Genomic DNA, 26,290 nt, shown 5'->3' with positions numbered 1-26,290 from the left:
TGTTCTAGATGATTTCAACAGTGAGATGTTCCTTTCCATCTAAAAGTGTACGATAATTATTGCTTTGAGTCCAGGCTTTCTCTTTAGTTGGACACTGTCATCTATAAGAGAATACATGTGCCCAAATTTAAATAATGCTTCTGACAAAGCAGATTCAGTGACAGAAATGAATTATTCTCTTTTAAGAACAACTAAATAAAGAACAAGAAAACTCAAGTATGTGAATAGACAAGCTGCATGCCATTTTTGTAAGAAAACAAGGAATATCAGTGTTTTCTGAATTAGAAGGTGACCAAAAATGTATTGAACTGTAGAGCATCGGCTCCAATTTGCAGTTTTTAACCTGTTTAAGAAAAGTATTCTCATACCCTTAACTTGGGTTGGCTTTTTAATTTTCATTTATTCTGCACATGTATCAAATGACAACTTGGAAAACGCTGTGGCAAACCGTTTTCTTTGTGGGAGTGTAACAGTAAAGCTAATTTATGACCAGTCCTTTACCAGATGATCTGTATCAGAGTCTACAATAAACCAGGCACGTGGCAAGGTCACAATTTAAGTTGTTAAGGTCATAACCTTAGCCACCAGGCATTTGACCTTTTAGATAAAGTTAACCTTTGTTCATTAGTAAGCACTCAACCAAGAACTTTCTTGAGTTTTTTACTGCTTCAGAGTTACTTCTGCTAATGTGATCAGATTGTAGAAAAGATGCGCAGCTGAAGTAGTTAAATTTTCTGAGAGGTCAGTTTTTTTTACAAACTTCTTGAATGGACAAAGCTAGGTTGTAATCTATAGGCCACAAAGTGATAACAACACAATACTTGATTTTTTGACAGACATTATCCACTCTAGGCAAGAATTAAAGCTAGCTAGAAATTTGCCACTTAGAATCTTTTAATCTTTAAGATGGACATTTAAAAATGCTAAATTTTAATAAATCTGGGATTTTTTAATGTCAATAAAACCATTTTACTGATTTTAATAATATTAAAAAATGTAGTCAAAGTGGAAATAAGTCTAACGTATTTGTGTAACTGAAAGTTTACTTAGCATTGAAATACCTTCTGTGAATAATTTACTATGCAATAGTATGTACACATGACTTTAAACTTAAAATAGACACATTTTATGCTATGATTGGTGACATTTTAATATTTATACTTACACTATAATAAAGGAGTATCAATTGAAATAATGCACATACAGGAAACATACTTGCATATATTCAGAATATCGGTGTAAGTATCTTTTAGTTCCAAGTCAGAAAGGTACATAACACTTTGCGCCATCATCTTTTAGTGCAATTGTTATTGATTGTTACTGCATTAATCCTGTTAATAGCTTCAGTTGTTCAGTATGTATCTGTAATGTGAAAGGTGTTCTAACAATACTGTACATCATGAAAAGAGCTGTCGCAGCATCCTGAACCCCTGATATCTGCTCTGCAAAAGTCTAGTGTTTTACTGTGTAAAGTGTTACCGATTACCACATTACATACACCATATTGTTACCTTAATTATGTTGTAGTGAAAGCTCATTTTTAATTACTTAGGGTACTTTCTTGGTTTTCTCTGAGACCGCATTTATTATTTAATTTAAATCAAAAGACAGAATCCACTGTTAGTTTTTGATGCATTTTGTTTTTATTTTGGCTCCATTATTGCCATTCCATCATACAGATAGCCACGATATGCAGATTGGCCAGATGGTCGTGTTAACAGATTGAGAACCCACTTCCCACTGCTAAAGAGCAGGTGTAAGATCAGTAGGGTTTTTTTTTTCCTCCCAAGATTCATACCAAATGCTCATTAGAATAGTGTTTAATGATTTTTAAAAAGGCCACATTTCAACATACCATCATATCTGTCATGAAGTCAATGTGTAATGCTCTGTGCAATTTATATGTATATCTGGAGATATTTTAAGCATATCCTCACTATAAGACTGTTGGAAATTGACTTCTAGTACATGGCTGTTGAAGTCCAGTGTATGTCAAAAGCAATCTTAAACGTTTCACACGTGAGGCTGGATGTTAATGACACACATGCATTACTTCAGAACATGCAGTTACATTGATACTTAAAACAGATATGCAGAAAAAATGTGTATATATATGTGTGTGTGTGTATACACAAACACACACACACAGGGCTGCGTGTGCAGATCCAAAGGAACCTGGCTACATCAATATTCAGAAAATCTCTTAATGTCTCAATATTTATATGTTTGTTTTTCATGGGTCTTCTTGCCATAGAGAAACATCTATGGGTTAAAAGTAATATGAGATGTAGTGCTCTCAACCTATTTCCACCATCAATGATGATCAGATCTTGTATAATTTCAAGCCCATAAAAGGCTCCCATTAAGAAGCCTGCAGAAAACATAAGTACTCACAACTGGATTTAGAATACAAAGACTAAAATCTCTGGATGACCATAGTTTTATATCACAAACACACATGTACGCATGCGCACACATACACACACAGTCTATGGTGTAGAAAGATATCTTTGCCCATCAAAAAATTCTCTTTTGGAAAGTGGAATAGTCAGTCTCTGCTCCTTGCGGGAGCAAACAGTAGTTGACAGAAGCAGGATTTAGGTTGGGACAACTGCTTTCACCCTGCTGTTGTAACTGAGATGGTAAGTGGCTGTGTTAATTCTGACCCTAGCTAAAGAGAAGCTTGTGACTGTTTGCTATATCATGAACCATTGGCAGTTCACTCATGTGGTTTAGCTTTCTCCTTTCCCCACCAACAACCAAACAAACACTGGCTAAATATGCTTTTAATGTGGCTAGGATATTTGCCAGGTGATTTTTGAAGTAAGTAATATAATATTATTTACATGTGTTATTCTACAAGCAGAAGTGATCTGGAGTGAGACAGTAGATAGTCTGGGTAAAAAATTAGGAGAAGTCTTTGAATGGAGGTTAGTGCCTTTATAGTTGTGAGGTTTGTGTGTTGGTAAGAAAGTCACCCAATGCTGCTGGCTGGGTTTTGACTTGTCTACAGTTACTGCATTTTTATATTTCCCTCTTTTCCACCCAATGATGAATAGCATTAATTTAAATCTATTTAAGGCGAGTGTGGGAGAAACCACAATCTTTGTTGTGGTCCCTGCTGTACACAGCAGGGCTGAATGTTTCATTTGGTTGAGGCCTCAAAGCAGATTCTAGAGGACCCAAAACAGCATGTCAGCCTTTCAAGCCCTGCAGAGAAGCAGTGGAAACTCTGATTCGTCAGAAATGGCGATATTTATTATTATGACTATTTGGGTTTTTTTTTATTTCAATGTAACGGAGGGGATGCCTATCCATGGCTCTGTGCGTTCAAACAGTTATTGCAAAGAACATTCCTTACAAGAATAACCACCCAGCAGTGTACTGAAACCACACACACACAAGCAAATTAAATTAACATAACCAGCCAGTAATTCAAAGCAGCAAAATAAACCCAACTCCATCAACTCCCTCACCCTCAACCATCCCCAGAGCTCTAGCAAAGAGATGTTCTTCGCAGCACGTCCTAAACATCAACAGTTTGGGGCTGTTTAGAGCTGGGTAGGTAGGAATAAATTCCAGACCAAAGTATCCTTTCTGGAGAACTCCCTGCTCATGGGTTCTGTATTAAGGGGGTTCCAGCTCACGTAGCCTCGCTAGCCACAGCTGCGGCTATATCACCCATTCTGGATTATTTAAAATGAATTGGAGGATTGTAATTACAGTTTAAATATGCAAATTGAAAATTCAGGACCACTTGTTTTATCATTGCCATAGCAGTCACTATGGTTGGCTCTGTGACTTATCACAGAGAGAGCTTGAAGCAGATGGAGTTCTTTGTGAAATAAATGGGATAGTTTTAATCCCAGACAGATACAAAGATACCCTTTGATTCATTTAATTTGTTTGAGTATTCGTTAATTATTTGTATTATGGTAGCACCCTGAGTCCATGATCAGTTTCAGAGCACTGTTGTACTAGGCACTGTGCGAACATAGAGGTAGATGAGGTTCCTGCCCCCAAAAGTTTACAATCTGAAGCTTTGGCTGGCTTGATCCAGATTCTCCAGACAAGTTTTCCAAATGTTCAAACCTGAGGTGCTGAAGGTTAAGCACGCACATTCATACTGTGGACTCCTAATTAAATGACTTGATTTTCAAAAGCACTGAGCACCTGCCATTGATTTCAAGGGGAGTTTTGCCCAAGTAAGTTAATGCTGATTGGTTCTGCCAGGAGTCAGAGAGTTTTCTGACCAGCTCTAGTGTTTACTATATTATTCTATTCAGTGGATCATATTCTCCCATCACTAGCAAGAGTGCAATGGAGTCTCCACTGGTGTAGAGAAAAATAATGTATTTATATGCTTTGGGCAGTATTTAATAACTGTGTAACTCTGTTGACATAAGTCAATGAATTTGGCTATTTGAGCTCAATTCTGTCTGTAGATACATTCATGTAACTCACTGAGAGTAATGCATATATCTCATGGCAGGATTTAGCTATTTTAAAGCAAATTACATTTATTTGGGTCAAATTTATAGCTATCCTCCATACAATCTATACATGCATCCATTTTGTGTTTACTAAACCCACAAGTGCATGTGTAAAATGGAGAATGGTGCAGTATAAACTGCTTTGAGCTGTGTTTTGTGTGTGTAAACTTGGGTTTTGCCTGTGCAAATGGGCTGCTCCTTCATATTCTACATGTGTATTGGTGAAGGCTGGCTGAAGATTTGGCCCTTTGAGCCCTATATTTAGAAACCTCTTTGAATCCTTAAAATTTGAGGGAAAAAACGATTCATGTGATCCTTTACTAAGAATGGATGCCGCCCAGTGTCATCATATGCCTCCAATCGAAGCCCTAAATAAAGACAGACAATCTTGTTACATTGTAAAGGCCTGTGGCTGCAACTTCATTGAAATGTTAATTAAACCTGCCAGGTAAATATCTAAACTCATTTGGGCCATTGTGACAACCAACCATTGGGACTCAGTACAGAACTATAGCAGGCCCCACTCATAGCTCTAGACTCATGAAAGGAACCAGCCACACCATACTTGTGTTCAGTGCGAGGCTTGTCCCCATACTGCTGTTGTCTGTGAGCGCCTTTGGGGCCAAGAAACATGTTACACACCACCAGGGATCTTGTAGTTGCCACAGATTATCCTATAACCTTTAGTGTTGAGTGTTGCAAAAGCTCTCCTGATGTGGACTGCTGAGGGCACTGCCTAACCAGACCTTGGGGATGAAGTTTAGTTCTGATCATATACCAGAAAAGAGGGAAGGGAAGAATCCCATGGAAAGGTGACCCTGATTTGGGTCAATTTACCAAAGAGGGAAAATGCCTTCCTAATCCCATACGTGGTAGACAGTAAAATCTGGTGCAACTCTAAGGAGACCTAAAGCAAACACAGAGGCAAATCTGCATCCAGCCATGGCAATAAGGTGTAACTGATCCATGTGTTGGGAGGGTGAAGGAAAAAATTTCCCCATCTGAAGAGACTGAAGTATGCTCTCCAGTTTCTAAATAACCTCCATCCCTATCTCCAGCCCATTCTGGCTGACCAATCAGGTGCCATGGCAGGATTTAAAATGGCCAATTGGGCACTGCCTTGGGCTCAGGGAGAGTGCTCTTTCTTCATAAAGCCTTTATATGGTAGTGATACGAGCTGAGTAAAATTTAGATCAGGTTAGATTTAATTCTGAGCTATTTTGAAGTTTTCATGGCTTTACTGAAAAATGTCTGTCACTCAAAATCTAGATTTGAATTTAGTTCTTCACACTCTGGGACTGAAAAGCTCCAAACAACTGTGTGATTTTGGAGTGGAAAGCAATTAGCATATTTGGTCAGGATGATATAGACAGTATGTCTGCATTCCTTTAAAATATAAATCTCAGTCATTTAATTATGTTTTCAGAGGGCAGATATGAAGATATACTGCAAAACTCATTATCTGTTATACCGACACGATAATCTTATTAACCTTGCTTTCTACTTTTAAATTTTATTGTGCACCCTGTATAACTCTTACGATATCAAAAATAATTGCTTGGCGAACACATGATGTCAGAGGTTTGATACAGCGTTTATCTTCACAAGTGAGGAGACTGATAACTTGCGAGTTACATAACTGCATGCAAGGGATCAGATAGTGCTTCACAAGAGAAGGAAAGTGAAGATAATTGTCAGCCAGTAATACACAAGACAAGATGCATGCATGTGCGTTTGTACTTTAGATTGAAAATCAGTCTTGCAAAACTGTTGTGAAAATTGACCAGCATTTGTCAAAATATGCTTGTTTGTCCATTGATGATGATATTCCACCCCCAATTTTATTCACACATTAACTACTACGTGCTTACGGCGAACAAAATATTCAAGGCTGATGTTTGCAGCCAACCACACCCCTCCAGTTGGATTTTCCGTCATGAATCCTTGCACCCCATCACAATTCCACTGAAATCTCTCTCTCTCTCTCTCTCTCTTTCAGCGTTTAGTATATATTGGATATTTTCTCCTTTATTTTGTGATCTGGGGGAGGTGGGAGGAGGGAAACAAATGCCATAATAATATCCCTTTTCAGAAGAATATAGTTTAATTTTGTGTGTGCGTGCAGCAGCTGCCATTGGCAAGCTCTCGTCTTTGTTGCCATGGTTTTTATTGCATGTGTGCCAGAACATCACTGGATGGTTCAGCATGATCCCGTTATTGGGCGAGATGTATCTATAGTGAGTCACAAAATTGTCATTTGATTGGTGGATTTAAAAAGTAGGATTATTCAAACAGGTGAGTCGATTATGATGAAGGGTTATTTGGTGGTTGATGACATAGTAACTTGGATGGCGCTGGTTAAAAATACCACAGAGGCATGTTTTTACATATAGGAAAACAGAGCCCAACAGTATCCTCCAGTTGAACTCTGAAGAGGCAAAATAAAATGGAATAGACACACCAGTATAATCTAACAAAAGTTAGGTCAGTTTTATCCCATGCCATTTATAATGGCTATTACATAAATACACATGTTGGACCCAGTTCTTTAGTTCATTCCTTCTCAAAACTCTCATTGAAGCTATTGGGAGCTTCATGCATTGACAGTAGCACCTATTCCATGGTGTTTAGTTATTCCTAAACCGTTAAAATAGTTGCAAGATGAGGGGCCTGTGTTCCATGTAAGGATGAGAGCCTGAGTGGTATGTGTGGAAAGCATATATTGGACCTACTTGAGATCTACTTGTGAAAAGTGCTATATAAGAGATAAGTATTATTATTTTATTACTCATGATTCTTTTAGTTGGGCATGTTGAGACTTAAGACAGGCAAAAGAATGAATATCGTCAGTGGTACACCATTCTATGAGCTATAAAACTGACACTGTATGCCTTGTAATCATGTGTGATATTAGCAAGATCCCTTGACTCTGCCATCCCTGTTACTTGCTAACTTTTGTAGCTACTGTTACTCTTGTTCTTTGGTTCCATCTATCCATCGATCATATTTATAATGTGCCTGTCACACTGGTATCTAAGCAAGGACTGATTATTATTTGACAATATGTCTGCTATGCACCCATTTTTTGTCACCCTATGTGTCTTCTCTAATCATAACCATTGACCTCCCCTGTTGTATCCCTTAACTCAAGCACTGGATGCATAAAGATCACATTGGGAAAAGTGCCCTGGCACAGATTACTCCTTGGGGCAGAGTGCATCTGCAAATTTGGGAATTTGCCATCTCATGTGGCAAGCCCTCCAAGCGCGGAACTCCCAAAGGGAACTCTTGGGGCCTGATCTAAAGGCCAGTGAAGTCAATAGATATACTCCCGATAGTGAGGAGTTCCGTGAATGGAAGGTTGACATGCTCAGGTTTGTGAAGTGCAGGCACTGTGAACAGCGTGTTAGGGGCCTGCAAGGAGAAAATGCGGGATGATCCTGATGAAAAACTAAGTGCGGCATGAAATGTTGAGATAGCTTTATGCATGTAGCTTGCTTTTTTTTTTTTTTTTTTTTTTTTTCAGTTGAATACACTTGCTATGAACTACAGCTCTAAGCTTTGTAACTGAAATTACGACTGGTCAAACTACCACTTGAATATTTCTGCTTAAGGCCAATCTACAGATTAGAAAATATACTCTATACCATTGAAAGAAACCTGATGAACCTCTGCAGAGGCATCAAAAGGAAAGTCTGATCTTGATATGTTATTGTCAAGGCAAAAATCTAAGAGAAGTTTTAGGACAGAAATATGATGTCTGTCACATTTCATCCCAAAGAGGATTGCTGGATTTTGGTGTTCTCTTTTTGCCTAAAGCAGTAGACAAGAGAATTTTAGTTCGGAACAGAAGAGCTATAGCAAAATCTCTGTCTGGTACTACACAGGGTGAAATTTCAATTTAATTCAGTTGGATCGCTGTTGTTAAGTGGTAGATTTTACTATTTAAGCAAAGTAGTTTCAAGTAACTTATAAGAATGAATTCTTTGTAGCTGGATGCTGTTCAAAAGTATTGCTGTTGTTGTAATCCCTGTTGGGGAAAGATTGTGTTGTGATGAGGACTTCTCTTCATGTTACAGTGACTTCATTAAAAATATCTGGCAAACCAGTTTTCATTGATTGCTTTGCTGGAAAGTCAGTTCCTACATTACTTTAAGGCATTGTGAGTGTCTGGTACAAATGTAGAGGGGTTAGTTTTATTCTCTGCTGACCATTTCTAAGGTCAGATCCTCAACTGTTGTACATTAGAGTTGACTTATTGACCTCAATGAAGCTGTGCTGATTTACACCAGCTGAGCATCTGCTCCATAGTGTTTATGTAAAGGTCTTTTGAATTTTTTTCAGTTGGTGGTAATTTATACTTGGAGATAAAAATGTCCTTTGAAAAGTAAGATAAGTTGGAAAGACCACAGGGCTGGCTAGGTAGGAGGTGGTATTTTCATGGTCAGGATATCACTGCTCTTTGGAGATGCATCACTGATATCAACTGACACTTTAGCTAACTCCAGTGCTTATTAGTACCTAGATTCTATGGTGGTTGGCTCATTTATTAATATGCATGTTATAGAGACAGATGCTGTTCTAGGGATTTTCACCCCAGTCTGAGAAGAATGTCCTCAGGATGCACATTCTCTGCGACATGGCAAAGGATATGTAAGTGTGATACCTGGACAAAATAACATACTCAGAACCCATTTTAAGTTCTAAAGCTATTCTGCTCAAATGTTACAGATCACAATCTCAGTATTTATTTACAGAGTGGAATAATTATTTTAAATATATGATATAATTATATCCTCTTATTTAAAAAGTGATTTTTTATGCTGTGAAATGGAGAACCCTGGAGATTGAAACCCTCTTTCCATAGAATAGGAACAGCAAGGGCAGTAACAGTGCAAGCTCCCCTGCATTCCCCCACAATCGTGCTTAAATCCTGACCCTGAGGCATTGGTCCCTATACCTGTTCAAACCCTGAACATGTGGGCCGACATCAATGTCCATGCTGTCACATTGCAGTCATTGAGGTTCTACAGGGGCACAGAGATCACTCTGTATGCAGACTGGGCTCTGAATAAGGACTCTTCGCTGCTGATGCCTGGAACATGTGTGCAAGCTGTTGGATGATACATGCACATCCCCTTCGCAATATGCTTGGGTGTGCTCTGGACAGTATCTACATGTAAAAACGTACCCAGTGCAAAGAAAAATTCAGAGTAATCTTTTTTTGAATAACCCTGTAAATCTCAGGACCATCATCTTAAGTTTCTGTGAGACAGTCCACTTTCCAACTTAGTTCTGCTATTTGCCAGAGTCTGATCGCAGATCTGTCATCTGTAATACGTATTCCTTTATTGTCCATATTGCTTAGCTCCCTCTAATTTCTGTCGGAGCATGAACATTTTTTATGTCCACTTTTAGTCATCCTCTGTTATTTTTTTTAATAACCTGAACATTCCCTTTTATCTCACTTACCAGAAGTTGCAAGTTTGATTCTTGTGCATCATCTCCAATGGCAGGTTCCTAATAGATTGTTCCACTGAATAGATGTTGCAGTACCTGGATTCCAGTGGCTCTTCAGAAGAGTCTCTGTTTCCTCTTTTTCCTGAAGGTTTTCTATCGTAGCTGTTTCTTGGCTTAAGCACTGCTGAAGGTTTATTTATTTTTTTTCCTATTGAAAGATAAATGTTCTTTCTTTTTCTAATAGGACCATTTTAGTGGGCCAGGCTTCAGGTCTGAATCACTCAGGGTATGTCTGCACTGCAGTTAGACACCTGTGGCTGGTCTGTGCCAGCTGACTTGGGCTTGTGGGGCTCAGGGTAAGGAGCTGTTTAACTGAGATATCGGCACTTGGGCTGGAGCCTGGGGTCTAGAACCCTGCGAAGTGGGAGGGGTCCCAGAGCTTGGGCTGCAGCTCGAGCACAAATGTCTACACTGCAATTAAACAGCCCCTTAGCCCAAGCTGGAGTCAGCTGCCACAGGCCAGCTGCAGGTATCTAATTGCAGCATAGACATACCCTAAGAGTCCATGGAATCACTAGTTTGAATCCCAGAAGAACCAGCTCAGCCCTTCTTCCTCCTTAATTACTTATATTGAGTTCCATGAATTTTATTTCATGTGGGTCTTTTTACACCTCCTCCCCAATTCAGTTGGGTTATTATTTTGTAATGATTCTCATGATAACAAAAATAAGGAAAGAGAGACTCTATAATGACTCTACATGGACATAAAAATACCACACCGCCTTTTGCAAGAGTAAACATTTGTTCCAGGGTCCTGGGCCCAAATTCCTCCATCATTCAGGTGCTGTGACTGTTTGTTTTATGGTTGCATTTCAGGGATACCATATGCGTCGAGTCTTTGAAATGCTCTTGGATCCTTTGAGATGAACGGCTATATTGGGTCAGACCAAAGGACCGTCTAGCCCAATATCCTGTCTTCTGACAGTGGCCAATGCCAGGGGCCCCAGAGGGAATGAACAGAACAGGCAATCATCAAGTGATCCATCCCCTGACGCCCATTCCCAGCTTCTGGCAAACAGAGGCACGGGACACCAACCCTGCCCATTCTGGCTAATAGCCATTGATGGACTTTTCCTCCATGAACTTATCTAGTTCTTTTTTGAACCTCGTTATAATCTTGGCCTTCACAACATCCTCTGGCAAGGAGTTCTACAGGTTGACTGTGCGTTGCTTGAAAAAATACTTTCTCTTATTCGTTTTAAACCTGCTGCCTATTAATTTCATTTGGTGACTCCTAGTTCTTGTGTTATAAGATGGAGTAAATAACACTTCCTTATTTACTTTTTCTACAGCAGTCATGACTTTATAGACCTCTATCGTGTCCCTCCTTCGTCATCTCTTTTCCAAGATCAAAACTCCCAGTTTTATTAATCTCTCCTCATACGAAAGCGGTTCCATACCCCTAATAATTTCTGTCGCCCTTTTCTGAACCTTTTCCAGTTCCAGTATATCTTTTAGAGATGGGGCAACCACATCTGCACGCAGTATTCAAGATGTGGGCATACCATGGATTTATATAAAGGCAATGTGATATTTTCTGTTTTATTATCTATCCCTTTCTTAATGATTCCCAACATTCTGTTTGTTTTTTGACAGCTGCTGCACATTGAGTGGATGTTTTCAGAGAACTATCCACAGTGACTCCAAGATCTCTTTCTTGAGTGGTAACAGCTAATTTAGACCACATAATTTTATATGTATAGTTGGGATGATGTTTTCTAATGTGCATTACTTTGCATTTATCCACATTGAATTTCATCTGCCATTTTGTTGCCCAGTCACCAAGTTTTGTGAGAATCTTTTGTAGCTCTTCGCAGTCTGCTTGGGACTTAACTATCTTGAGTAGTTTTGTATCATCCGCAAATTTTGCCACCTCACTGTGTTTCCAGATCATTTATGAATATGTTGAATAGGACTGGTCCCAGTACAGACCCCTGAGGGACACCACTATTTACCTCTCTCCATTCTGAAAACTGACCATTTATTCCTACCCTTTGTTTCCTATCTTTTAACCAGTTACCAATCCATGAGAGGACCTTCCCTCTTATCCCAGGAAAGCTTACTTTGCTTAAGAGCCTTTGGTGAGGGACTTTGTCAAAGGTTTTCTGAAAATCTAAGTACAGTATATCCACTGTATCCCCCCTTGTCCACATGGTTGTTGACTCCCTCAAATAATTCTAGTAGATTAGTGAGGCATGATTTCCCTCTACAAAAACCATGTTGACTCTTGCACAACAAATTATGTTCATCTGTGTGTCTGACAAGTTTGTTCTTTACTATAGTTTCAACCAGTTTGCCCGGTACTGAAGTCAGGTTTACTGGCCTGTAATTGCCGGGATCACCTCTGGAGCCCTTTTAAAAAATTGGCATCACATTAGCTATCCTCCAGTCATTTGGTACAGAAGCTGATTTAAATGATAGGTTACAAACTACAGTTAGTAGTTCTGCAATTTCATATTTGATTTCCTTCAGAACTCTTGGGTGAACACCATCTGGTCCTGGTGACTTATTGTTTAGTTTATCAGTTTGTTCCAAAACCTCCTCTAATGACACCTCAGTCTGGGACAGTTTCTCAGATTTGTCGCCTAAAAAGAATGGCTTAGGTTTGGGAATTTCCCTCACATCCTCATCAGTGAAGACTGATGCAAAGAATTCATTTAGTTTCTCCGCAATGGCCTTATTGTCCTTGAGTGCTCCTTTAGCATCTAGATTATCTAGTGGCCCCTGGTTGTTTAGCAGTTGTTTAGCTAATACTAGCTACATCCATTTGATGTAGTTAGTATTAGCGGTCAAGGTAGTTTAGCTGTCAAGCAAGGGAGTGGAAGTCAGGACGCACTGGGAGGCTGATCACTAGATTTTTCTGTGTCTCTGTTTGCACCTCTGTGAAATGGCTTCAGTAATACCTTCTGACACAGTAACTGTGTTTTGAGATGGCACTGTAAAAGTGTAAAGCAAGATTTATTATTAGTAACAATAATTTCCTAAAGGGGGATGAGGCAGAGCTCTCTCACAAATCCATCATCATTACATACTCTAGTATATATTTTTAGTGACCCACCTTTTAACTTTTCAGCTTTTTAAGGAACTATTTTCTTAATACTAGCCCTACATTAGGCTACTCTAGGGCCAGTCCAACTTGAAGGGAGATCAATGAACATTGAGTCATTTAACATTTTAATTGTCTGCCTTTACCAAATGCTGTTTGCTGTGGTGACCTGTTTGTTTGGATTATATCTCTTTTTTGTATTAAAAAAAAAAAAGAAAACAAAGGAAGTACAGTGCTATGCACAGAACAATTATTAAAAACAGTTGGGAAGAATATAAAAGGTACTGTGTGTGAGAAACAGGACAGCTGTGATGGTCTATAGGGAAAGTGTGTACAGATGGTGATAGGGAGGAGAATGACGACTGCATGGCTGGTAAATGAAATACAAAAATCATTAAATTGGTGATCTTACTAAGCAGTGTATTTTTGGGTAGAGGTGATCTTACTAAGTAGTGTATTTTTGGTTGGTGCATCATTAGTGCTTGCTTTCTGCCTCCTATTTAGCCAGAAAGTGCAACTGTCTTTGCATATTCGTAGTTCTGATTTTGATTACACTTAAAGACATTGCTTAATAAATTATATGTCATGGAATTATTAAAGAAGATAATTAAGCACATGTTTTTTGTTATATTTCCAGTGGCATGTGATTGTCATAAAGACTTTGCAGTACTCCAAATGAAATTGGGTCCGAGTTAGTCACAGTAACACGTCGAATTTCATGAAATCTAAAACAGATTTCTTTGTTTTTCAAGAAGTGGGAATGACAGAGTAAACTGGATTCAGCTTGTGGGGTGTCATCATTTCAAAAACTCCACTGAGACAGGAAAAACATTTGACATTTTACATTCATTTAAAAACACGTAATGATTCTGTACCTTGTGGTAAATCCAGTCCCTGGCACCCAGCCTGAGTATCTAGGGAGATCCACAGGGCAGATATCCCACAGAGCTGCCTCTACAGATGGGGATTGAAGGCCTGGAAAAGCCACGCAGAGGCAGATCTTTTAGACTCATCTGAAAACATTCATATATGCAGTTCCGCAGGAAGCGTATGTGGGTCTGGGCTCTGCCATACAGGAAGTGCAGCTCCCCCCAAATCCAGCCCTTCCTTGCTCAGCGGAACGTTACCAGGTGTGTTATCCGCGTCTTTCCCCACCAATGGCCAGTGGATCTTAGGGCAGAATATGCCACAGTATCATAAAATAGAGAAAACCGCCCAGGTTCTGAAAGCCTCAACTCAAGGGTACTGCTGAATACGACCCTTAACATTTTTAACCTTAGGCAGGACGACGTTTTCCTGAGCATCTCATCTAGTTCCCAACTGACATCATTATAGCTTTTGTCCTCATTCAGTTCCCCCTGTTCATCCATTACTTGGTGTTTCTGCTCACTGTTTCTAGATACCATCAGTAGATGAAAGCACTTGCCTTAATAATAAATAGGCTTCAGTAATGCTGTGCTTTTCCACAAACAAACTTACTGTCCAGCCACACTGCGAGCCTCAATGATGTCATTCTGTTCCTCTTCTGTTTCCTCTCTCTTTGCTTGGGAGTGAGTTGCTTTAGAATACCCTCATCTCTGACTCCCTGCCTAGCACCTGGGAATTGATTGCTTGTTTTTTAAATTGGAATCCATCCTAAATTGTGCTGCTTGCCAGCAAGCCAGTTCAATATACTAATGCATCAGCTTTAGTGCTTTGACTTCCTGATCTCTGGTACTATGAGTTCAAGTCACAGATAGGGATTAAAAATGTGAGTTTGGAGCGAGATGCTGAATTTCAGTTATGCTGGCTCAAGTGTCCAATTCATTATTGATATAGATCCTAATTGCACCTCTGCAGGTAGGACAAATGAAGTATAAATGATCCTGCAGCACTTATAGCCATGTTCAAAATGCGGACTTGACAGGTGGGATAAAGAGGAATTGTTTTAGAGTCACCTTAGGCTGCACATGACAATGGGACAAGGAACAAGGAAAAAATGCAAAATAGTGCTAGAAGCTGGGACTGGACGAAAGGGAATGGATCACTCAATAAATTGTCCAGTTCCCTTTCACTCCCTCTGAAGCAGCTGTCACTGGCCACTGTCGAAAGACAGGATACTGGTTTAAAAAGACCATTGGTCTGACCCAATATGGGCATTCTTTATGTTCTTATACACAAAACTGGGACAGTTATATATCTAAGGTACTTGTATGGTCCTGGGCTAGTACCTTAACCACTGGACCGTCCTCTGCTTCCTCTGAAGCATCTGATACTGGCCACAGTCAGAGCCAGGATGCTAGACTAGATGAACCATTTGTCTGATTCAGTCTGGCAATTCCTATGTCCCGATAAAGAATTTAGGAGGGGCCCATGCAAGGAGGGGAGTTTTCCATGTGGAAAAAATGCAAGATTGGGCCCTAAATATTTATATGATAATAAAAAAAGGTATGTAGCCCTTGTATAAGTCGACATTTTACTATGTGAAGAATTTTTCATTTATTTCATGGTTTACCAGCTGTTAACTTGCTATGTCTATTTATTTGGTGCCCAACCTGCTCCCACCGAAGTAAACAGCAGAACTTCATAGAGAGAAGGACTGGTTTCTTTGTAACTATGTAGCCTCTCGAAAAAGCCCTGCCCCTCCTTATTGAATAAAATATTTTTTTAAAATCTAGGCTTTCCCCTCTGAGGACCTCAGTTTAAATCATTCCTTGAGTCTCATAGTGTTATCCTTGTCTCTAGAGGGGTCTACAGCACAAAACTGTCACATGCACAGAGTGGTGTAATTTGGGACGACTGAGTCAGCCTCTGCTCAGGAGGAGTAAAAGACGTAAAAAGTCGGGCTGCATTGATAGAATTGGATGTGAAACTTAGCTCAGTTCCTGCCTGTGCCATATTGGTTCTGATAGTTCTGTTAGGCCTTTGCATGTGAATATTTTGTTTCAGTCATAGCCCTCTGATTGTAGGGAAACTGAGCCTTTCAAGAAGAGATAGAAACCATCTGAACTCAAGGGCGTCTCCCCTGTAGACAACATATTTCAGTCTCTTTGGGTGAAATCCTGACTTCATTGAAGACAGTGGCAAAACCCCCACTGATTTTCCTTTTATTAATTTAATGTTTTAATTCAGAGGAATATAAAGGAAAACAATTTCCCCACTCCATTACTTAGAGGTTGCCTCATGCCCTGAACCATGAAGATTAATAAACCTTCTAAAACTCTTAGTTTATTGTTATTTTTGTAATTCTTAACTATCCTGATACGGGATCACATGATTTCATAAAGAAATTGTGAAATCACATTGGTAAAGTTTTATCAAGTTCAAATAAAGATCCTTCTTGTGACCAAGCAAATTTCTCTCTGCATTTTCTTGGAATGTTAAAAGGGAGGAAAGGTTTGATAAGGGGAAAATGTGTGACAGCTTGATAAATTACCCTGGATTTCCATGCAATAATTTCCCAAAAGTAAGATGTTATTTTTTTAAAAAAAGACACAAAGTAATAAAAAAAGAACTACAGACGGTGTGTGTGTGTGAGAGAGAGATCATGTTGGCCAAGTCATGCAAGTTTGTTCCAAATTTCAGTTATTATAATTACAAAAAAGCACTTATTTTAGGAGCATGGCATATTTTTGTAATGAGCAGAATTTGAGTAATTTATCTTTTTAACAGATATCCCACACATTTATTTTACCTCCCACAAAGAAAATAGTCAGTTTTATTTACAATTTCTTATGTGTTAAAGGGGATTATTTGGGTACATATAAAATGGTTTGGTTCAAAGATGATTCATTCTTATATAAGTGTTTTATTTTTTATCAATATTTGTTATTAATCAGCTTCCCTGTAGTATCATTCCACTGAGTACAGAAGTCCTAAAGCTCCAGTGACTAAAAGTTGCTTTGATGGGTACTAGAGAGACAGTGGAGAGAACTAGTTTTCATTGATTATAGATATTTCTCATAGCAGTCAGCTTTATGCCTGGCCTTGAAAATGTCTGGGAACAAAAGAATTGTCTCTCTCTCTCTCTCTCTCTCTCTCTCTCTCTCTTTTTTTTTTTTAACTAGTGTTAGATCTGGATAAGGACACTTCACTAATCTCTCCATCACGAAATGTTTCCCTGTGAATATGAAGAGTTCCACATGTTAGCTGATCCTTGTTTCCAAATATAAATCAAAGCGAAACACCTTGCAAGTCCAGATTAGATTACACTGTATTATTTTTGTCTCTGATGTTCCCTCTCTCTCCTCTCTCCCATTGGTTTAAGGCCAGCTCTACACTATAAACTTACACCGCTATAACTGCGTCATTCAGAGGTGTGAAAAATCCACATCCTTGAGCGATGCAGTTCTACCGACCTAACCCCCGGTGTCGACAACGCTGTGTTGACGGGAGGGCGTCTGCCACTGACATAGCTACTGCCTCTCATGGAGCTGGGTTAACTATGCTGATGGGAGAAGCTCTCCTGTTGGCATAGTAGTGTCTTCACTGAAATGGTACAGCTGTGCTGCTGCAGCATTTTAGGTGTAGACCTGCCCTAAGTTTGCTATTGAGAAGGTTGGGTCGCCCTCCACCTTCAACACAGAGCGTACTACTTCCGCAGTGCTCAACTCTCCACTTACCTGCGTCTGAGCATCTGAGGCCTAATTCTGCTCTCAGTTACGCTGGTGTAAATTCTGGAGGTCTGGATTTACCCCAGATTGAAATCATTGTGACTCAGAGCAGAATTTGGCTCCAAATACCTTGGGCTTGGCTGATTTACTCTAACTATGTCAGTGTAGCTGAGAGCAGAATTAGGCCCTCAGCGACCAGTCTCGTGTTCGGTGTGTACTGTTGTGCTACTGTGTGTGAGATGAAGAATGTGGAGACAAAATATATTACATGCCTAGACAGTGCTGAGAGATTTGAAAGAAAACATTGAAGCAGTGATTTGTATCTTTTGACTAGTTACTAATTTTATGTATAAGCAAAATTCTGTAATGATTGTAATTAAGGTGAGAGGTAGGTCTCCTGTTATATCAGTATGATTTACAGCTGCTGTTTCCAAACATAGCTTTTTTCCACAGAGAGCGTGATCCTGCGAGATACTGAGGTCCCTCATCTTCACTTCAGATTGCTAAATGGCTTGCAGAATCGGTTGCTGTCCCCCGCAAGTTGCTGTCCCCCGTTCCATTCCCCCCCTCCCCCACAAGTATTTTAAGGCTCAAATAGAACAGTGCTACTCTTGTGAAGCAGACGGCAGGAAGACAACTATTAAAAGTACAAGGCTATTAAGCAGTCAGGTTTTTATTATGCTTTAGTGTTTTGTTTAAGTCTGTTCTTAATTGGTTGATTAATGTAAGCTAAGTCCTTTTCTCCCCCTCCATCTCTACAGATGGCAAATGGTAGGTCCCAACTGTCATTGTGCGTTAAAAAAGGTTATGGTTCAAAGTCAAAGATACAGAGATACCACAATAATCAATCATAGGAACTTCTCTCACTGTGCCCGGCCAGGCAAAAGTTAGACCTAGTGGTAATAGTCTCTCAAAATCTATTCGGAAGAATTTTTTTTCTCTACATTTTATTTTGGTGAGATTATTTAGTTACTGAAAACTTCTTTTTGTCAGATTCACAACATTTAGATAAATAAAGGCAGAGTTGCATGCACAGAATTGTGCAGCTTAATATTGCCTTGGTTCATTTTCTTGTTGTTAGTTCTCATCTTAAAGGTGTATTTAAATATATAGGCCCCAGTCTTGCAGTCTTTTTGTTTGCTAGGCTCCCATCAATTTCAGAGGGAGCCTTGCCCAGGCAACATTGGAAGGACTGTACTTGTATAGTTAAAAAGAACTACGGCAGTCTGAGTGTAATGTACGTTTTAAAGAAATACTTCCAAAGAAATATCTTTTGTACTTTTTTTAGTATATAAAGATGATTTATTAAGGCTAACTTCCTGCTCAGGATGAAGTCTAGAATTATGCTTCTGGTATTGATCCATAAAGAGGATTTGCATTTTATTCATACTATAAAAGTGCTTTTAATGGTGCCATCGTGGTAATTGAATCTATACTGTGTGTAACTACCAAAGTATCTTTTATATTATTTTATGTGGTGTAATACAATAACTAAATTTAAGTCTTGTGAAAGGGAATGGTAGTACTCTGTCCTTAAGTGTAACATATATAGCTTTTAATATTCTAACAGTAGAGTGGAGTTAAGGACATTCTTTATTTAAGGGGGAAAAAAGGAGAAAGATTTCATTACATTCAGCACAGTATGAGACTAAGTCAGAGTAGTTTTGCTAATTAAATTCAATTGCCATCCATTAGACCAATGGAATGAGATGAATCTACTATATAGCTGACACAGCACAGGTATGCAATTTGGCTAAATGGCCATTTTTAAACCTCGGCCTACATTTCTCGACTTGTTCCTTTTTTGAGAAGTAGAAGTTCTGAACACACAACAAGTTGAATAATAACTGATGCCTACAGAAGGGTAAAGATATCAGTTTAAATAATCAGTCTCAAAGTAGTGAATGGTAGGAGTGACTCAATTTGAAAGTGCTTATTGTAGTAAGCTTACAAGATATAGAAACAGTAAGAGACATAGTGTACGTGGAATTCTTTTCCGTGTTCATTCATAGATACATGTTTTATTTATTCTGATATCTAAATTGATCTATAAAATTGCTTGAGCTGAATTAGTTCTGTTTTAACAACTCAGTCATTATTATCGAATAAGACTGTATAGTTATGTGTGTTTTAAAAAGTATTTGAAATTCACTTAGTAGGGTAAGTTTGTCTACGTTTCAGCATAACTCACTATTTTAGGAGACTTTATATGTCAGCCTGAGAAGTATCTTACCTCAGTGAAATGACAAGAATACCACTTAAGCATTGGCTGAGACAAAATTTTGACAGCCAGCAAGCCTGTAATGCTGCTGAGTGCACAGATTTACACTTCCTGCCAAGATTAAAATTGGCTAAAACCAAAAAGGATATTAGGGATTGTCACTTTAAGAAGAAATAACATGTTGGTGTATTGCACCGGTTTAAGAAATGTGATGATCCTTTGAACCATCTTACCCCCTGGAATCCTACAAGCTAATGTGTAGTAATCAATCTGATTGAGTTGTGAATGTTAGATACTTACAACTTGGGAGAGTAAAAATAAATCAACAAGTTAACTTACATGAAACTTTTTACATCACTATACTGTGAAGTCTGGGAGCGTAAAGCCCAAACCTGCAGTCCTTACCTTGACAACGTTTCAGTGAAGTTGATGGGGCTTTTGCCTGAGTGAGGAGTGCAGGTTTTAGTCCAGGGTAGGATTTTGATTTAGAATCATGTTGTATTTTCCTTTCAGCTATTTTTAAAATTCAGTAAAACCTATGGGAGGAAAAAATAACCAAGTATGGCTGAAAAAAGGCCTAGCAGAAAATTGTTGATTGAAGGTCCTCTTGCTGCATACTGTATATTCTTAGACTTTCCTTTTGGCATGATTGGTTATGCTTTTTGATGATAAAGTTTTGGGCTCAGGAGTGTTTGCTCAGTAGAATCTAGACAAATAAATGTGAAAAAAGTGCTTTCAAAGATACAATTAAACCTACTTTGTTATTTACAGTAACTACCCTTTTTTAACAGTGGTGCAAGTTCAAATTAAGGTAGCAGTGTGAAGAGGGAAATGTGGGAACATTCATTTGTTGAAACTTTGCATTTCTTCAGCTTTATAGCCTTCAGAAAGGAGATTGTTGTGCATTCTATTAAATACTGCCAGTATGATTAATTTAAAGGGTTACATTTTATTGAACCCTGGTGTAGATGTTCTTTGTCAACCCACATTCACTGCTAGTTAGAGTGTGTGTAGCATTTATCAAAACTTTCTGGAGCCCCTCTCACCTCATTAGCATCTGAATCTCTATTCAGCAGTTAATGTCCGTTACAGCTAGAGTGTTCAATTCTTGTTTTCAATAAGCCAGTTGTAAAATGTCAGACTGTCACTTACAATATAAAAAAGCAAAAATGATGGTATTTGTAAAAATGTTATCACCTCATAAAAACAAATTGTAAAGACATGAAAGTGATCTTGGTATGCTTTGCTTTCAGAAGTGAGTTAGTACAGCTGCTTTAAATACCAGTTGTCTGGATTCCCACACTTTCCTACCAATGGCGAGGTTTACACAAGCATAATTTAAGTTACAATTACCCTAATTAACATCTGATTTGCATAAATTGTTGAAGTCAAAACAACAAAGAATTATTTAAGAAGCTTAACCCTGTTTGTCCAAAATAGAGAAATGAGTTTTCACTTTGCAGTAAAAATTGGCAGGTTCATTATGTCTCTCAGCTATAATAGAAGCTGAAGTTATACTATCAATTAATACTTTATATTTTTGTAATAGGATGTGCCCCTTTTATTTATGGGATATAACATTTCAAAACATCCAGTTCATAAAACTGTCAAAGAGTGATTCAGCATCATTTTCCACAGTTACTAAAACTTATCTGATTGGTGGGGCTGATTCTTCTCTTACTTACACTTGTGCACATCTAGAGTCACTCTACTAGAATAAAATTGTTGGAAGAGGAGGATCATATCTAATATGTTTGAAAGCTGTTTTCTCAAAAAGAGGGCTTGCAAAGTAATGTAAAGAGGCTAAAGTATAGCACTTAAAATTGCACAGATGAGAGACATTTTATCCTTTCTCAGCACTCACTTTAAGTAATACACATACAGCAGAGTTGACTGGTCCTCTTTTGATACTCCAAGTGTTTTCAGACTTTCCAAGGTCACAGTAAACATTTGGTCTGATGCTGTAGCCTAATAAACTCAGGGAAAACTAAGGAATGCATCTGGCTTTCAGCAGTTAAATAGTTCTGTATCATGTGCCGGTTTGGAATAATATGTCAGTGTATTTAGCTGTACTATATTTAATAGTGCCAAATATATTACCTGAAGAAGTACAAACAAAAATTGCTGCAAATAAAGTTTTAACATTATATTCAGTGGAAATACAATTGACCTTTCCCATTTCAGTACTTTGGCTTCAAGGTCTTTTAGGCTTATAACTAAATCTTGATGGTGCCTGTTAGAAAGACCTTGTCCAATGACATGATCAGGAAGGAGTTGACTAGCACCGTTGCAGCTGCACATATGACTTTTGGTTATTACCTGGCAAAGTGCAGGGGAATTGTTAGGGCTTGAACCAAAGTGACTGATTTAGTGCGAGTCTTTCCCTCAGGTACTTGTTTCCTTGGTTACATTAAGGCAAGTTCACTGGCAAGTTACAAGATCTTTATGTAGCTAATATATGACAAAGTCCTGGCTGGGATGATTTAGTTGGGGTTGGTCTTGCTTTGAGCAGGGGGTTGGACTAGATGACCTCCTGAGGTCTCTTCCAACCCTAATCTTCTATGATTATATGAAAAATAATTATTGCAATTTGTATAAATATTATGGTGGTTTTGTTCGTGTTTAGACCCTGGGTGTATGCCTAGGTAGGTTAACTGTGGAAAGAATGGGTAGATGTCAGCATTAAGGTGATTGAGATTATTGCTATTTTACTCACCAAAACAAAGATCAAGGTGGTGGCAGAGTTTTATGAATATTATGAAACTAAAGTATTAACGGTTTATTCTGCATCAGAAAGTAGCATTTGTGTGACCTATGCCATCATTAACCTGTATATTATACCTTTCGTTAGCATCCGCACACATGTCAAGGATGATTTGAATAACCTCAGATTTATAGTAAATGTTCAAGTGGTTTGTTCTTAAATTGAAATAGAGAGAAGTGAAGTCTGGGTGTCTTTGGACTCAGATAAAGTTTATTAGCCTCCAGGAGCAGATAACTTATTCTGGAATGTTATTTACTAGTGATGGCATGCAGTTTTGATAAGATGTCAGCTGTAGGTGTTTCTAGTCACTAATGAAAGTGGTACCAATCAGCAGTGCTACCTACAAATTTTCATATGCTCTATTATGTTGTTAGAGCTTCATTAGTTAAGTCAAAGTGAATGTGCGTTTCTCCCAATGAAAATCTTTATGCATCAAAGTGATTTAACATCCCATCCAATCAGTGGACCGACCCCAGATGTAAATTATTACTTGTGTTTGTAAGAGAATGAGGATGCTGATCAGTTGCATCAGCTTGGAGGACAGAATAAAATCACATATTGTACTAGTTTTAAACTCTACATTTAATTCTGTTGAAAAGCTCTGTAAGCTAGAGACCATAATGAATTTATAATAATAAAACTGCTGTACTAAATATATGACCACTATTTAGTACAGCCATTTTATATGTATATATGTTCATGATATATATATAAGATTTTCATATTCTCTTGCATAGATTGCATTATAATTGAGTAGCTGACTTATACCCTTCCTTCTTTTTCATAAAACAATAATTATACAATAGACAAAGCCTACATTCTGAACATGAATGAGTCTGCCAGTGCTAGTACGCTACTCTTTACAAAATAAGGCTTACCAGGTGGCAAGGATTGCATAATTGAATTGGACTGCATCCTGGTTTCCCACACCCAAAGAAGTATCACTTAGAAGTAAATTGCAATGAAAAGAAACAGAATGTTTCCATTGAATTAGGAATTCTTAATAGCAAACTTTTCATCCATAAGGGTCTATTTTCTTCTTGAAGCATAGGGGAAATTACTGTATGTGCCTAACTACCATTAAAGCTAATGTACATAAATCCCTGCATGTTGATGGCCGAATGGACCCCAGATGCCTTCATGCCTTTAAGAGAAAAGTGCTTAAAGGGAATGAATAGAAGTGTGTGAGTTAGTTGGTCACTGTGGCATCTGTTCCAGAAATGTGAAGATTTAACTTTAGGTATTGGGCTTTCAACCAGTTCTCCATAGTTCCATGTGGAAAAGCATTTTAAGGACAGAGCACTATGCTCCTTTATCTAGAGCCTTCCTTAAAGGCACTTGAAAGAAGAAGCTGCATAAAGCATTAAGATAGAAAGGGCATTCACAGGTGGATGCTGTGGGCAGATTTATCTCCCACAAAAGTCACTGTTCACTTCTGTCCCATTACCTTTCAAATGCTGCTTGCCAGGAAGTACCCAAGTTCCTACATTTTTGACCATCACTCCCTAGGCGTGCAGGTCAATGACATTGAGGATAAGTATCTCCTAATGTGACAAGGAGAGGATAGCACATCTTTTTTTTTTTTGCTTTTCAGAGGACCTTTGGACCCATTGGATTTGCCCCCTTCTTTTGTTTGTACTCCTCTGCCTCAGCAAGAGCCTGTCAGCACTACTTCTGATCCAGTTGTATGGGTTAGACAGCAAAGTAAGGGACTCCTTTGCCTATCCCAGTCTGCTTTTACTGTATTCTCAGCCCCTGAGTGGAGGACAAGGCTTGAGTCTTGAGTGCTGATTTTCTCATTCTAGGACACTGCACTTACAATCTACTCCTTGGCCATCCCAAGAAGATGTATTTATACAGGCATCGTTGCTCTCAGATTAAGTGAAATGTTTAAGCTTTTATTCCAATCTGTTACCCACTTATTCGCCACTATAGCTGAGTTATGCTTGGGATATCAGATATGCTAAATTATCCCTGCCCTTCTCATTCAGAAATGAGTGAGGATGTATATAATCCTCCATTGATACAGGTGGGACTCCATAAGTAACTACCACATATATCAGGGGGTAGCCGTGTTAGTCTGTATCCACAAAAATGACAAGGAGTCTGGTGGCACCTTAAAGACTAACAGATTTATTTGAGCATAAGCTTTCGTGGGTAAAAACCTCACTTCTTCGTCTGCATGTGAAGAAGTGAGGTTTTTACCCACAAAAGCTTATGCTCAAATAAATCTGTTAGTCTTTAAGGTGCCACCGGACTCCTTACCACATATAGACACTCTGGATAAGACTGGGAAACACATTTTGGCAGCTGACTCCTTTAGCTAAATGGGTTCAGAAATCTGAAACATGAGCATGTGATATTTTGTGATAGTTTTATTCCACAGTCATTCCTGCTGAGGCTAGTGGGAGTTGCACATGTATACCTAGCTCTTATCTGGGCCCTAAATCTTTTAACACTCCTAAACTTTCAGATCTGTTCCGCTGGTTGGCAGGGCAAAGCACAGTCACCTTGCCACCAGGCTAGATAATTAATAGCTGTGTAACAGAAGTGAATATAGTTGCTCAGCAGAATGAAAGATGTAGACTACAAGGGAAAGCACTAGAAAGTACAGTGAAGCTGGAAAGTGTTTAGCGGGGAGAAACTTCTGTTTGTCCTTCATTAAGGGAAACTGTAAAGAAATATAAGCTATGATCACATTAATCAGAAGAATTGGCATTACATTACATTCCTCATTTTTATTTGGCATAGATTGGATGGCATTCATTAATTTAAATAATTAGTATATCTGAAATAACTCTTGCTGATATTTAATTAGTTCTAAAGGTTGAGTTTGTTTTTTTTTAACAATGGTTTAAGTTTATTAAAGTTAAGGGGCAGATTGTTATTCCGTTACCCTGTATAAAGTCCCTTTGGAATCCATGGGATTGTCTGCAGAGCAAGGTGCAACCAAATATGAGAAAAGACATTACAGCGTAGTCTTTAAAAAGTAAAAATAAACCATGGGTTATTTCTTGGTTTTTTGACTTTGCCCTTTCATGGCATGTCTGTTTCTTTTATCCATTTTAGGTATTTATCAGTAAAGATAAGATCACCAAGAAGTTGCATCAGTCATCTTTTTTTAAAAAAATACATTTTCCCTTTAATTAACAACTTCGCAGATGGGCCCCATCCTGTGAAGTGCTGAGCTCCCTCAGCTTTCATTGAAACCACAGAAGCTGTAGGTTCTGACCCTCCACTGTAAAGTAGTGGACTCACCATGGCCACAAAACCACAGTAGATATACTGTAGTTCTGTCAGATAAGTTGTGATGCCTTAGAACTGTGGTTATTTTTCTTCCTCCCTACCTTTTAGCAATGCAAGACGGCTTTGACCACATATAACTTTATGACTATCTTTGTAAAACAGTGTTTTTAACTTTTTAGCGCATTTAGCAGCTTCACGCTTTGTTCCTTCTCTTTCCAAATACATTTATTTCTGAAGAGAAAAAACAAACCAAAATCTAACCAACAGATCCTGAAGCTTGCTGCAATGAGTTTAGTTGAAAATAAGTGCATGGATATGACTATCCAGAAAACTCAAAAGAATATTGAAAGAGATATCCGATAGAGAAGGTGGTCTAGTGGTTAAAACGCTGAACTGGGACTCAAGAGG

The 26,290-nt window shown here is 38.5% G+C and overlaps 1 protein-coding gene across 17 annotated transcripts in view; it reads left to right on the top strand.

The window, feature by feature from the left end:
- Positions 1 to 26,290, top strand: part of NFIA (nuclear factor I A) — a 466,574-nt gene that overhangs the window by 160,639 nt on the left and 279,645 nt on the right. The window lies entirely within an intron of this gene.

This window comes from Chelonia mydas, chromosome 8, assembly GCF_015237465.2.
Source record: "Chelonia mydas isolate rCheMyd1 chromosome 8, rCheMyd1.pri.v2, whole genome shotgun sequence".
Taxonomy (NCBI): domain Eukaryota; kingdom Metazoa; phylum Chordata; order Testudines; family Cheloniidae; genus Chelonia; species Chelonia mydas.
The sequence above is the reverse complement of the archived record's forward strand: the minus strand, read 5'-3'. Positions and strand labels throughout refer to the sequence as shown.